At 39.7% G+C, this 8,526-nt stretch overlaps 1 pseudogene across 1 annotated transcript; it reads right to left on the bottom strand.

Annotated features, from left to right (window-relative positions):
• Positions 1-6,326: 6,326 nt before the first annotated feature.
• Positions 6,327-7,873, bottom strand: LOC309842200 (RNA-binding protein FUS pseudogene; annotated as a pseudogene). The gene has a single exon. The product of its transcript is annotated as an RNA-binding protein FUS pseudogene (transcript).
• Between the last annotated feature and the right edge of the window lie 653 nt (positions 7,874-8,526).

Below are 8,526 nucleotides of genomic sequence, written 5' to 3'. Positions count from 1 at the left end.
ATAAACATCAGGAGCTTGTGATCTCAAAGGATTTACAGGGTGAGATGGAGGAGTCGCCAGAAGAATTTAAATATTACACAGATGAAGAGCTGTAGTGGATTGATTATAAAGACAGATGCTTTAGAGACATTTTAAGGAGGTTATAATATGCGACTATACATTCCCACAAAACTTCCTTTGTGACATTGTTTCAAGAATGAAAAATGAGCTAAATGGATTTTTGCTCTCACCAATATGGCAACTCTTATAATTACTTGAGTTGACAGACTCTTTGATCTTTTCTGTACAATAGTAACAGCCTTAGTCTTGTTTGGCTAACACTGCATGTTATTGTGAACTACATTCCCAGAAGCTCCAGAACCATGCATCTTGCTGACTTTCCTCTTCCAGACAGACTCAGAAAGAGGTCTTTTCTATCTGGCTGATGAAGCACCACGTTCACCCACACCTGCTGTGGAAGACCAGCCCCAGGGGAGTTTGGAGCAAGCAGGCAGATCCTGGCTTCTATGTTAGGCTTTTCTTACTTACTCTTACTTAGTTTTGTATAGCATCCTTTCCCATTTCTTGTAACATCACTTTTAGGAGTCAAATATTTGGAAAAAGAAAAAAAAAGAAATAGAGGAGGAAATGGGGATATATAAGGGAAGATAACAAAACAGAAACAGAAAGGAAGGAAAAGAGAAATCCAACCACTGTAAAGTCGGTTAATATAATTACAGACACTCAATAAAAGTACAACAGAAAATGCAATAAAAAAGTATAATAAACTTCACACTCAATTTAAAAACACAGCAAGAAGGGCAAGGAAACAAAAGTTGAGAAAGAAATTTAACTCTGATCTGGTCCTTTTGCCCTATAATGAAGCTATTTTTTTAAAAAAGATTTTATTTATTTATTTGACAGACAGAGATTACAAGAAGGCAGAGAGACGGGAGAAGCAGGCTCCCTGCTGAGCAGGGAGCCAGATTCGGAACTCGATTCCAGTTCCGATTCGAAGGCAGGGACCTAACCCACTGAGCCGCGCAGGTGCCCCTGTAATGAAGCTATTTTTATGATAGGGAGAAATATGGTGTGGCCATAGCTATCTCCGGTTTTATGTGTATATACATCACAATAAATCAGAAGGGAGAGAGAACACAAACTATTTATTAAGGCTTTTACTAAGCACACTTGGCTTTTCTGATCCAGAAATAGTTCAAAAGAGGCAAGGCGAGGAACCGTTACTCATCTTTGTGTAAGTGGTTGGCGCCCCTTAGTGGCTACTTAGATTCCCTGCCTGCGGATCCTAAATTGCACTTCAGAGACAAAGAACTTTGTGGAAAAAATAACTGATATTTTTTAGGGTGGGGGAACTACTCGGGTTTTAATGTCCTGATATAGAGGGTATCACCCCCCCCCGCAGTGTTCTCTGGCAGCAAAGCTAAAATTTTTAATTGGGAAAATACAATCAATATTTGTTACATAATTAAAAATAAGCTTTCTTAACAACAACAAAACAAATAAACAAAAAAAGAAACTGTCTTTGACAAAATAAAATGGCAGTCGAGGAGACAACAGCAATTATTCCATTAAGGAAAGCTTTCTGCTATCATTTGCCAATATCTCCATCCAACTCTAGAGAATTTGCACAAGGGAATTTAACTCTGCAAATGGGTCAATATAATGCTATTAATTACTCTTTATATATTAATGAATGTTCTTGTAAGAGCATTACTCAATTAAAATTCGTTTCCTTATAGTTTATATGTAAAGACTATCCTTTTATTTGTCCGAAGGTAGTTCTTTGCAGACCTTGATACAAGTTTTTTGTGTGAATCTGCAGCTTAATCCAGTGTTAAACATGATAGAAAAAAAAAAAAATCTTCATTTTGATTCTTTATGTTTTCAGTGATCAACAAAGACTGGATGTTTGATACAGCTGTAACAGTCATGAGGTAAACATGTGATAAGGTGCTTGCAAGTACTTTGGGCATTACCTGATAGGCAAAAGCAAGCTGTGGTATTGATAAAAGTCTTTCACTGACAAATTATACTGTTGGCACTGAAGAGGATGGACCCAATCAGGGGGCTTAAGAAAGGAGGCCAGTTCTTTTTTTCTTTTCAAGTTTTTATTTAAATTGCAGTTAGTTAACATACAGTATAAATTTAGTTTCAGAGGTAGAATTTATGATTCAGCACTTCCATACAACACCCAGTGCTCATCACAAGTGCCCTGCTTAATCCTCATCACCCATTTAACTGATCATCCCACCCGTCTCCCCTCTGGTAATCATCCGTTTGTTCTCTATAATTAAGAGCTCTTTCTTTGTTTTCCTCTCTTTCCTCCCTCCTATGTTTATTTCTTTTGTTTCTTAAATTCCATATATGAGTTATATCCTATGGTACTTGTCTTTCTCTGACTGACTTGTTTTGTTTAGCAGAATACTCTCAATCTATCCATGTCATAGCAAATGACAAGACTTCACTCTTTTCTTATGTCTGAGTAATATTCCGTTGTATAGGAGGTATACTACATCTTCTTTACCCATTCATCAGGCAACGGGCATTTGGGCTTTTTACATAATTTGGCTATTGTCAATAATGCTGGTATAAACACTGGGACACATGTATCCCTTTGAATTGGTATTTTTGTATCCTCTGGTAAATGAGACTAATGAATAAGAGGGTAGTTCTATTTTTATGGAGTTCTGTGAACCTCCATACTGTTTTCCGGAGTAGATGCACCAGTTTACATTCCCACTAACAGTGCAAGAGGGTTCCCCCTTCTCTGCATCCCTGACAATACCTGTTGTTTCTTGTGTTTGGGTGTTCAGTTTGATCAGTTCTTCATAGTTGTAGATACTAACCGTTTATCAGATATGTCATTCGAGAATATCTCCCATTTTATAGGTTTCCTTTTAGTTTTGTTGAGTGTTTCCTTCACTGGCAGAAGCTTTTAATTTTGATGAAGTCCCAGTAGTTTGTTTTTATGTTTCCCTTGCCTCAGGAGACATATGTAGTAAGAAGTTGCTATGGCACATGTCGGAAAAGGTTACTGCTTATGTTTTCCTCTAGGATTTTGATGGTTTCCTGTCTCACATTTAGGTCTTTCATCCATTTTGAACTTATTTTTGTGTAGGGTGTAAGAAACTGGTCCGATTTCATTCTTCTGCATGTCACTGTCCAGTTTTCTCAACACCATTTGTTGAAGAAACTGTGGGTTTTTTCCCACTGCGTATTCTTTTCTGCTTTGTTGAAAATTAGTTGACCATAGAGTTGTGGATCCATTTCTGGGTTTTCTCTTCTGTTCCATTAATGTATGTCTCTATTTCTTTGCCAGTATCATACTGTCTTGATGTTTACAGCTTTCTAATAGAGCTTGAAGCCCAGAAATTGATGCCACCAGCTTTGCTTTGCTTTTTCAGTGTTGCTTGGCTACATCAGGGTCTTTCATGGTTCCAAACAAGTTTTAGGATTGTTTGTTCTATGTCTGTGAAAAATGCTATTGGTATTTTGATAGGAATTGCATTAAATGTATAGATTGCTTTGGGTGGTAAAGACATTTTAATAATATTTGTTCTTCCAATCCATGAACATGGAATGTTTTCTATTCCTTTGTGTCATCTCCAATTTCTTTCATCAGTGTTCTGTAGTTTTTAGAGTAACGATCTTTTACCTCTTTGGTTAGATTTATTCCTATGGGTCTTAGGGTTTCTGGTATAATTGTAAGTGAGATCGTTCCTTGATTTCTCTTTCTGCTGCTTGTTATTACTGTATAGAAATGCAACAGACTTCTGTACATTGATTTTATATCCTATGACTCTACTAAATTCATGTGTCAGTTCTAGCAGCTTTTGTGTGGACTCTTGGGTTTTCTATATACAGTATCATGTCATCTACAGATAGTGAAAGTTTGATTCTTCCTTGCCAATTTGGATGCTTTTCATTTCTTTTTGTTGTCTGATTGCTGAAGCTAGAACTTCCAGTACTATGTTGGACAACAGTAGTGAGAGTGAGCATCCTTGTCTTGTTCCTGACCATAGAGGAAAAGATCTCGGTTTTCCCCCATTGAGGAAATAGTAGCTGAGAGATTTTCATATATGGCCTCTATAATACTGAGGTATGTTCTCTCTAAACGTAGTTTGTTGAGGGTTTTGTTTTTATCATAAATGGATGTTGTACTTTGTCAAATGCTTTTTCTGCATCTATTGAAATGATCATAAAGATCTGTATCTTTTATTAATGTGGTGCATCACTTTGATTGATTTGTGAATATCAAATCACCCTTGTGTCCGTGGAATAAATCCCATTTGATCATGGTGAATGATTCATTTAATGGACTGTTGGATTTGATTTGCTAGTATTTTATTGAGAATTTTTACATTCATGTTCCTCAGGGATGTTGGCCTGTAGTTCCCATTTTTAGTGGAACTTTTATTTGGTTTTAGTATCAGGGCATTGCTGGCCTCATGGAATGAGTTTGAAAGTTTTCCTTCTATTTTTTGGAATAGTTTGAGAAGAATAGGTATAAACTCTCATTTAAACAATTGGTAGAATTCCCCTGGGAAGCCATCTGACCCTGGACTTTTGTTTGTTGGGAGATTTTTTATTACTGATTCAGTTTCTTTGCTGGTTATCAGTCTGTTCAAGTTTTCTCTTTCTTCCTGATTCAGTTTTAGTCATTCGTATGTTTCTAGGAATTTATCCATTTCTTCCAGGTCATCCAATTTGTTGGCATATAGTTTTTCATAATTTTCTCTTATAATTGTGTGTATTTCTGTGGTATTCGTTGTTATTTCTCCCCTCTCATTTGTGATTTTATTTATTGGATCCTTTCTCTTTTCTTTTTTTTCTTAAAGACTTACTTATTTATGTAAGTAGACTCTACACCAGTGTGGGGGTTAAGATCGAGAGCCTCAGGCTTTAACAACCAAGCCAGCCAGGTGCCCTTTTTCTCTTTTCTTTTTGATAGAAATCTGGCTAGGGATTTATCAATTTTATTAATTTTTTTAAAGAACAAACTCCTGGTTTTATTGTTCTGTTTTTGTTTTTGTTGTTTTTGTTGTTGTTTTAGTTTCTATATCCATTATTTCTGCTCTAATCATTATTATTTCCCTTCTTCTGGAGGCTTTAGTCTTTGTTGTTCTTTTCTATCTCCTTTAGGTGCAAGGTTAGGTTGTTTATTTAAGAATTATCTTGCTCCTTGAGGAAGGCCTATACTGCAATATACTTCCCTCTAGGACCACTTTTGCTGCATCCCAAAGGTTTTGGATCATTGTGTTTCCATTTCCATTTGTTTTCATTCTTTTAATTTCTTCTGTGATTTCCTGGTTGACTCATTCATTGTTTAATACATGGAAATACATGGATTAAATGTATGTTAAATACATGGAAAGGCCATGTATTTGTGGTCTTTCCAAATTTATTTTTTGTGGTTGACTTCCAGTTTCTTAGCATTGAGGTATGATTTCGGTCTTTTGGTTCTTGTTGAGGCCTGACTAGTGACCTAGTATATAATCTGTTCTGGAGAATGTTTCATGTGCACTTGAAAAGAATAATTTGTATTCTGCTGCATTAAGATGTAATGTTCTGAATATATCTGTTAAGTCCATCCAGCCCAGCGTGTCATTAAAGTCATTGTTTCCTCGTTGATTTTCTGCTTAGATGATCTGTCCATTGCTTTAAGGGGTCTTAAAGTCCCCTACCATTATTACTATATTATTATCAATGAATTCCTTTATGTTTGTTATTAATTGTTTTATATATTTAGGTGCTCCCATGTTGGGAGTATAAATATTTACAATTGCTAGATCTTCCTGTTGGATAGACCCCTTTGTTATGATATAGTGCCCTTCTTCATCTTTTGCTACATTCTTTGGTTTAAAATCGAGTTTGATACAAACATGGTTCCTCTTTCTTTTGATGTCCCTTTACATGATAAATATTTCTCCATCTCCTCACTTTCAATCTGCAGGTGTCTTTAGGTCTAAAATGAGTCTTCTTAGGCAGCATGTAGATGGGTCTTGGTTTGTTTTTTGTTTTTTATTTTTTGTTTGGACCAAGTATCAAACACTTTATTCCAGTTCCTGCTAAGCAGAAACAAATTATTCCAGTTCCTGCTAGGCAGGACCATCTGAAAGAGAAAAACTCCCCACATTCCTGACCCAGATATCAATCCTCCAGTGGAGTGAAGAGGGGGAAGAGGAAAAAATTTTAATGAAACGATGGTTTTTAATGGGAACCAGAGGTACGGTTACAATTACATAGTCCGACACAAAAAAACCCATGGTGATCAGGAGTTGGAAGGTTACAGAAATAATGAGGGTAACACTGGGTACAAGAAGGAAAGCTGTTGCAGGACCTCGGGAGCCAAGCTAATACGGCCTCTCCCTGCGATCCTGTCTGGGCTCACCTCTGGAGTCCATCTTGCCAGGGCCAAAGCCACCTCTGTCCCCACCACCCTGGCCCCCTCGGAAGCCCCCACGGTCCCCGCTTTGGCCTTGGTAGCCACCCCGATCATAGCCTCCTCTTCCACCATGACAATCATCTCCATAGTTACCCCCCATATGAGAGCCTCCCGGTCCCTGTCCTGGGCCATCTGGTTTAGGTTTAGGGGCCTTACACTGGTTGCATTCATTCCTCCAGGAGAAGATCAGGTTCTCACATATAGGATTTGGACACTTCCAGTCACCAGCTCGCTGCTGGCCGCCGCCAGCGCCACCACTAGGGAATCCTCCCCGGCCACCGCCACCACTGCCACCACCTCCGTAGCCTCCGGCCCATAGGTCCTCCTCGCCCTCGGCCTCCACGACCATTGCCACCGCCCCAATTGAGGTCTGCTCGCCGAGTAGCAAATGAGACCTGGATAGGATTCCCAGAGAATTCTTTACCATCAAACCAGTCAATAGCTGCTTTAGCAGATGGTGGGTCATCAAACAACACTGTTGCCTCTCCCTTCAGCTTGCCCGTTTCCCTGTCTGTGTACAGATTAATCATGGGCTGTCCTGTTTTCTTATTTGTCTTAATAATACCAATCTGCTTGAAGTAATCAGCCACAGACTCAGTTGTAACATTTTCGCCAAGTCCTGCACCAAGATGGTGGTGTTGTCTGAATTATCCTGTTCGGAGTCATGACGTGATCCTTGGTCCCAAGGGCCACCAAATTTATTGAGGCCTCCACGGTCACTTCCGCCCATGCCGCCTCTGCCTCCACGGCCACCTTCATGACCTCTGGGTTCATAGCCACCGCTGCTATGGTTGTAACCACCGCCACTGCCCCGGCCGCGGCCCTCACGGTCCTGCTGGCCTCCCCCATAGCCACCACCACCACCACTCTGGTCCTGATTGCCATAACCACTGCCGCCATGACTCATGGAGGACTGATCTTGGCCGTAGTTAACTCCACTGCTACTGTTGTACTGGTTCTGTTGTCCATAGCCTTGAGGGGGATTATAGGAGCTTTGCTGCTGTCCATAGCCTTGCTGCTGTCCACTATAGCCAGACTGCTGGCCATAGCCCCCACTCTGGGGCTCCCCGTAGCCGCTGCTCTGAGAACAACTACCATAACTTCCCGAGGTGCTGCTAGGAGCTGGCTGCTGGCCATAGCCAGGATAAGAGGACTGTTGCCCATAAGATGACTGAGAACTCTGGCTACTGCCATAGCCACCAGTCTATCCCTGGGAAGCTGACTGAGGGCCATAGCCTGTGTTCTGGGTCTGTCCATAAGAAGAACCATAGCTGCTCTGGCTATAGCCTGAAGTGTCTGACTGGCCATAACCACTGTAACTCTGTTGTCCAGCGGGCTGATTGCTCAGCTGGGAATAGCCCTGTCCAGGCTGGTGGGGTAGGCCCCATAGCTTTAGGTTGCTTGTTGGGTATAGTCGTTTGAGGCCATGTCCGCGCATGCACGCACAGGCTGACAAGCAACAAGATTCCAACACCACACAGCACCAACGCCTTGAGGACTGACTGTTGTTTTTTTGTTTTTTTTTTTAATCCATTCTGACACTCCATGTTTTTTGATTGGAGCATTTAGTCCATTTACATTCAGAGTAATTATTGATAGATATGTATTTAGTGCCATTTTATTGTTCTGTCATTGTTTCTGGAGATTTTCTCTGTTCCTTTCTAGTCTTTGTCATTTTTGGTCTTTCTTTTCTACTCAAAATGTCCTTTTAATATTTCTTTCATGGCTGGTTTGTGGTCATGAACCCATTTAGTTTTTTTTTTTTTTTTTTTTGGGAAACTGTTTATCTCTCCTTCTATTCTGAATGACTGTTACTGGATAGAGTATTCTATTCTCTTGTTCTATCTAGTATTCTGTTCTATCCAGAACATTGAATATATCATGCCACTGCCTTCTGACTTGCCAAAAGTTTCTGGGGAGAGATCTGCTGCTAACCTTATTGGTCTTCCCTTGTAAGTTAGGGACTTCTTTTGTCTTGCTACTTTTAGGAATTTTTTCTTTATTGCTACATTTTGCAAATTTAGTTAGAATATGTCTTGATGTTGGCCTGCTTTTTTTTACTTTGATGGGAGTTCTCTGTA

The sequence above is a fragment of the Mustela nivalis genome (genome assembly GCF_964662115.1).
Source record: "Mustela nivalis genome assembly, chromosome: 10".
Classification (NCBI taxonomy): Eukaryota; Metazoa; Chordata; class Mammalia; order Carnivora; family Mustelidae; genus Mustela; species Mustela nivalis.
Note: the sequence above shows the minus strand (reverse complement) of the source record. Positions and strands in the feature narration are given on the sequence as shown.